Raw genomic sequence first — 6,636 nt, 5'->3', positions numbered from 1 at the left:
CAGAGTTCTTGTCTTGCTCCCGGACCTTCAGGATTAATTAGTAAAACTAACCGGAGTTGTGGGGAGGTTTCAATCAGGGTTTACTGGGAAGCGGACACACCCCCAGGACATAAAAGGAAGTGTGTCAGCCCACAAGCTTTGTCCGGGTCAAACTGTTACAAACTGTTTAATTGGTTACAAACTGTTACCAACACTGTTACAAACTGTTCTCACTGTGAATCTGTTATGACCGTCATACTTGTCGTCTTAACATTCTGTTAAACTGTGAGTTTTTGGAAGAGACGTTATTGCTGGTGTAGAAGATAACTTCAAAGGTATTTTGCTATCTGGTCTGGCCGACAGTTTCTGGGAGAACTGCTAACGATAATTTACTGTCGGAGTGAATTTGGCTCTTCAGTCCATGTGTTTTCCAGCTTGTCAAACTGTTGTTACTGTAAGAGTCATTCTGCTAAGTCTGTTATCTCGTGATCCTATTGTCTGGTCATCTTGTGAATATATTATTCTGGGAGAGCTGCTAATGAGAGAATGAAATAAACTTCAGAGGTGTTTTTGCTACCTGGTCTGGCTGACAGTTTCTTGGGAGAGCTGCCAACGACAATTTACTGCCAGAGTGAATTTGGCTCTTCAGTCCCGGTGTTTTTCCAGCTGGTTTACTGTGGCATTCTAGTCTCTCACTTTGTGGCCTGGGATGGGACAGAACAGGCTAGGGTATAAGTATGTTGAATAAACTATGCTCGAGGTTCCATCCTGCTGCCTTGGATGTGAACCCGCTTCTGTAGAACCGAATAAATCAACTCGTGTTTGAAGATCCGTGTTGTGTCTTGTGTTTCGTGTGAATCGCAATCTCATAATTGGCGAGCCAGGGCAGGAGCCTTCACGGCGACCCTCGGGTCTCGGGACTGGTGAGTAGTAGCCACTCTATCTCCTTTTGTGAGATAAACCCTCCCCGACTCTCGAGAGGTTCCAGGAGGCTCCTCGAACCAGAAAACCCAGAGAGACACGAACGGACTTCACCGGGTGCGAGAGAAAAGACGGTACCGAGAATAGCCAGAGTGGTCTGGGACCACGGAGAAACCTGAGTTGGGGACGCCCACACATCCACAAACCTGAGAGAGGTCCCGGAGTGATCAGGTAATATTGTTCCTTTTTAAAAGTGTTTTGGTAGGAATAAGGGTGAGGGATCCTTAAATTCTCAACGAACTGAGAGTCCAGCGCTTGCTGGAGGATAGGTCAGGGAAGACGAAATGGGAAAAGGACACAGTAAGGAGTTGAGGGAAGATTTAGAGGCTAACGTAGGAGAGACAGACAAAGAAGGCAGAAAACCTATTCCGGTGGATTCGCCATTGGGACAACTGTTACAACAATGGTTTTCCCGAATCTGAAACATTATACCCGAATCTTGAAAAGAAGCACATGATTTATTTGTGCAAATACAGGTGGCGAAATATCCCCTAATTGATCCTAAATTTCCATATCATTGGTCTCCGGAGGAGAGACCAGTATATATTGGATGAATCAATTGAAAGATTATATATTGGCCCATAAACAGAAGGCTGAAATTCCATATATTGAGGTGTGGTACCATGTAAATTTTGAAGGACCCAGCCCGCCACCGGCTGATCAATTTGTGTCCAAAACCAAAGATTCGGAATCGGACGATGAATTCTATCGTCCACCACCTCGGTATGTTCCTCCAGATCCCCAGCAGATAATTGCTGCTGCAGCAAACATCCCGATTCCTCCCCTCCCTCTGCCTGCGCCACATGCGCCTTTGGAGAGAATTGAGGGATCTGGAAAGGAACGTGCAAAATCTTCCTTTTCCACCAACACAGCCGGTACAGGCTTACCCTTTGCGAGAAGTACCGAATGGTCTAAATGCTTTGGGTCAACCTGTGGCTATGTACGCTATTCAGCCTATGAGGCCAGAGGAACTGAGAGAACTTAAACAGTCACTTCCCCGACTTCATGAGGATCCACAGAAAGTGTCAAAGGAATTGGAATTGTTTTTGGGGCCGAATGATTACACCTATGAAGAAATAATGTACATACTTGGTCATTTATTTAGTAGGGAAGAAAGAGATTTGATCAGACAGGGAGCAATAGAATATTGGCAAGTATTCCAATTGGGAAATGCACAAGCAGTTGCTGGAGACGTTAAGTTTCCCTTGGCACCTCCCAATTGGAATATTCAAAATGCAAACGATAGACAGAATATGAGAGATTTGAAAACAATGGTAATTGAGGGAATCAAAATTGCTGTCCCACAAGGACGCAATTTGACAAGAGCTTTTGAAATTTCACAAGGGAAAGATGAATTTCCTGGGGACTATTGTGCCCGGTTGAGACAAAGTTTGGAGAAATATTGGGCGTTGACCCAAACTCACCTGCATTTGAATCTATGCTGAAAATGCAGTTTGTGGCTGGGGCATGGCCGGATATTCAGAAGAAAATTCAGAAAATTGAAAATTGGGGAGGACAAGGAATTACAGATTTAATTCGGAATGCCCAACAGACATTCGTGAATAGAGAAGTGACAAAGACAAGACAGAAATCCCAAATGATGTTAGCAGCAGTACAAACAGCTGCTCAGAATGAAGTGAAGAAATCCATGGGAGAAGGTTTTAGAGGAAGGGGCAGAGGATTTGTGCCCGTTAGAAGAAGGGAGTAGAGACTTGTTTGCCTTTGAATGGGATGATCCAGAGACAGGAAGAAAGCAACAGTTGAGATGGACTGTGCTGCCTCAAGGCTACACAGAAAGTCCCCTGTTGTTTGGATATGCTCTGGAAGAAAAGTTACAGACATTTCCTAGGGAACCAGGGGTGAGTTTGATCCAGTATGTGGATGATTTGTTGCTATCAGGAGAGAAAGAAATAAAAGTTAGAGAGAGTTCAGTAGCTTTGCTGAATTGGTTGAAGGAACAAGGATTGAAGGTGTCAAGAGAAAAGATTCAGTTTGTAGAAAAGAAAGTGAAATATTTGGGACATTATATCCAACAGGGAGTGAGGTCATTGGATCCAGAACGGTGAAAGGGATAATGAGTCTAGCTCCTCCTAGGAATAGGACTGAAGTGAGAAAAGCTTTAGGATTGGTGGGATATTGTAGAGCATGGATAGATCAATATGTGGTGTTGGCTCAGTTTTTGAATCAGAAACTGAGAGGCAAAAAGAGCAAATTAGTTGGTCAGAAGGAGATAAGCAGAAATGGGAAGAAATCAAGAGGGCGTTGGCCACTGCTCCGGTATTGGCTTTGCCTAACTTGAAGCTTCCTTTTCACTTGTATGTTTCTGCAAGATCAGGAGTTGCAGTAGGAGTGCTTGCTCAGAAAAGGGGGGGGGGCGTTATCAGCCCATTGCCTTTTTGAGCAAAACGTTAGAACCAGTTGTGAGGGGATGGCCTGTCTGTGTACAAGCAGTTGCAGCCACAGCAGTGTTGGTTGTTGAAAGCAGAAAATTGACCTTTGGGGGAGCACTTGTGGTGCATTCCCCACATCAAGTGACATCAGTCTTGAGTCAGTTGGCATCCACGTGGATGACAGAGGGAAGGATTTTGAAATATGAAACTATTTTGAGAACTAGTCCAAATGTAGTCATAGGGATAGACAAGAATTAGAACTTGTCCTAGGAAGGATATGGGTGTTTCACCCTTTGAAATGTTAATGGGCCGACCATATCTTACAACCCTTGGGGGACCCATACCAGAATTCAGAGATATGTTTGTGAGAAAATACTTGCAGACACTGTCCAGGTCTCTATTGTCTCTTCAAAAACAGGGACTTTTGGCACAGCGACCACCGCTAGTAGGAAGTCAACATCCCTATGAAGCTGGTGATTGGGTGCTTGTGAAGACTTGGAGGACTGAGAAATTGCAACCCAGCTGGGAAGGACCATACCAAGTGCTTCTGACTACTGAGTCTGCTGTCCGCACGAAGGAGAGTGGATGGACTCACTACAGTCGTGTGAAAGCGGCTCCAGAACCTAAGAAGCCTTGGAGAAGTCACCCAGTGGAAGGACAACCTTTGAAACTGACTTTTAAAAGATAAAATCATGTATATGTTTCTGTGTATTTCAACTGTACTTGTGAGTGTTTTTGTCTTACAACAGGTTGAGGAAGCAGAAACTGAACAATCTTGATACGTTCAGAGAGCAGGGGATCTTGGGGAAGATCTCTGGACGGATAATTGCTATATCCAAGACATAAGAGCAACGGCTAAGAGTTTGAATGTTACTGATTGTTGGTTATGTATGCATTTACCTGGGAAAGCTAAAGAAGGAGTGATTTTACATGGGGTACCACTAACACAACAGATGATGGTGCCACGAGGGGAAACCAAAACTAGACCTGTAAAAAGAAAAATGACTAGGAAAGTATTTGTTCATTTAAGAGAAACGGCTTATGTTTGCTTTAAAAGGAATGTTACTGGAGGACCATTTCTTGGAGATTGGGAAAAGTGTAACAAGACATTGGAAATGTCTAAAACATGTCTTAATCATAGTATAAGTACCAGTTATAGATGTAAGAATGAATATATGCCAGAGTATACATATTACTGTCAGATGTGTGTTTACTTTGAGAACATAATCAATTGGACTAGATATTCAAACATGCCTTGGGCTATGGAAAATAATAGATGGATGCTGTGTGGAAAACATGCTTATAGAGAAATACCAAAACTATGGTCAGGTACTTGCACCATGGGTTTTGTATTACCTGTAATATACAAATTAGATAAATTGCCAAATACACGAATTAGAAATAAAAGAGAGTTAGATTCTGGAATACATCATAGATCTTGGTATGAGGGTATGGCCAGAGCTTTAATAGCCCCACTTGGAATAGGGATGAATTATCGAGATATTACTAGATTAAATAATTTTACAGTTGCTATGTTTAATGACACAATTAGAACAATTAAGATGATTAATGAGGAATTATCTGAGGTAAGACAAGTAGCTTTGCAAAACAGATTCGCTTTAGATATTGTGTTAGCTGCTAAAGGGGGAGTGTGTGCCTTAGTTCATTCACATTGTTGCACCTATATACATAATTATGAACCAAACATCACTAGAACTGTAAAAGATATGGAAGAAAGAGTGAAAGAGTATCAGAAACAATGGGATGAATCTGGAATAGCAGGTTCATTGTGGGATGCATTATGGTCTTGGCTGCCAGATGGTAGTTGGTGGAAATCTATTTTGACAACGGTTATAACAATCATAGTAATCTTGATTGCTTTATGTTGTTGTATTCAATGCTTACCTAATTTGATGCAAATGATGATATCTGCCTGTGATAAGATAAAATTTAGTAAGCCAGAAGAAATAGAAAAATTGTTGTATAATAGAAAGGATGAAACTGCCATTTCAAAAAGAATTGATAAGGACTTAATTGCTTTTGAAACAGTTATGATCCAGAAAGGGGGGGATTGTAAGAAGTAGAGCAATATGAATCAATTTTGTATAGGTATGTGTGTTTCAAAAAGCAGCTTCAGTACTTTTCCAGAGGAAGTAGCCAAAACCACTCGCTGTCAGTTGGTAGCCTGGAAAGTACTGATAAGGAATGGGTGTTTTCTATCTGTGAACCAAGCCATCGTATGATGGGGTGGGGGCTAGGGTATAAGTATGTTGAATAAACTATGCTCGAGGTTCCATCCTGCTGCCTTGGATGTGAACCCGCTTCTGCAGAACCGAATAAATCAACTTGTGTTTGAAGATCCGTGTCGTGTCTTGTGTTTCGTGTGAATCGCAATCTCACAGTAACATGTAAGTTTATTCAGAGGGAGGGTGGGCGTTGGCTGGCAACAAAGACATTGCCACTGTCTAGTCATGTTAGATACAGGAATTGTGCCTTTTAGAAAAGCCAGTGGATCAAATGCAGAGGCTTCTTGCTGTTTCTATGTGACAACAAACTGCAAATTTAACCTGTCGATATTTATAGAAACCTAGTCTCTAGTTATAAAAAATTTCAAGGGGGGGAGAAGAAATTTTAAAATGTCATGGCGGAAAAATAGTTTATATGTATAATCTCTCTCTTTTTTTAATCACTTGCAGCACTTGCTACAATTTGATAGATAAACATCACACACGGGGGGGGGGGATAACATGCTTCCTTTTTGGAGACTTTTCATGCATATTTTTACTATGTATTCCATGGAAAACAATAATAGAAAAATATTGAAAGAACCCTTAGTAGAGAGCACCTATTTCACTCTTTTTAAATAGGAAGTCCATTTCTGTCAAGGAATTTAACTTTGCCATGTTCGTGCCTCTGAAATAGCATGATGGTTTCCCACTAAATTCTTACAGTGATTTAATTTCTTTTTAAATTTTCTTGTACAGGCATATTCCCAGGATGCTTACCAGAAAGGCAATGAAGCCTACACTGGTAATGCTCTTTACATACCTGAGCCTCCACCAATAAGTTATCCTCGATTAACATATCCAGCTCCTGTCCTGGCATTACCTATGGAGAAAGCACCTCCTGACTTATCACTGGGAAAGCAATCAAATAGTAGAGCTGTACCGACATTAGCACAACCTGAAAAGGCCTGCAGAAAGGAAATACAAGTGCCTCCATCTTCAAAAGATATTGCAAAATCTAACACAGCTGTCTGTGTTTGTAATGAGACCATAAGAACAGT

At 41.6% G+C, this 6,636-nt stretch overlaps 1 long non-coding RNA gene across 1 annotated transcript; it reads left to right on the top strand.

Annotated features, from left to right (window-relative positions):
* Positions 1–1,026: 1,026 nt before the first annotated feature.
* LOC148128858 (uncharacterized) lies at positions 1,027–5,180 on the top strand. Its single transcript, XR_015745747.1, has 2 exons — positions 1,027–1,131; positions 3,769–5,180. It is a non-coding gene; the product is annotated as an uncharacterized LOC148128858 (long non-coding RNA).
* Positions 5,181–6,636: the final 1,456 nt, after the last annotated feature.

The sequence above is a fragment of the Notechis scutatus genome, chromosome Z (assembly GCF_049901735.1).
Source record: "Notechis scutatus isolate UNSWTSFEM ecotype Mainland chromosome Z, rNotScu1.2, whole genome shotgun sequence".
Taxonomy (NCBI): Eukaryota; Metazoa; Chordata; class Lepidosauria; order Squamata; family Elapidae; genus Notechis; species Notechis scutatus.
The sequence above is the reverse complement of the archived record's forward strand: the minus strand, read 5'-3'. Positions and strand labels throughout refer to the sequence as shown.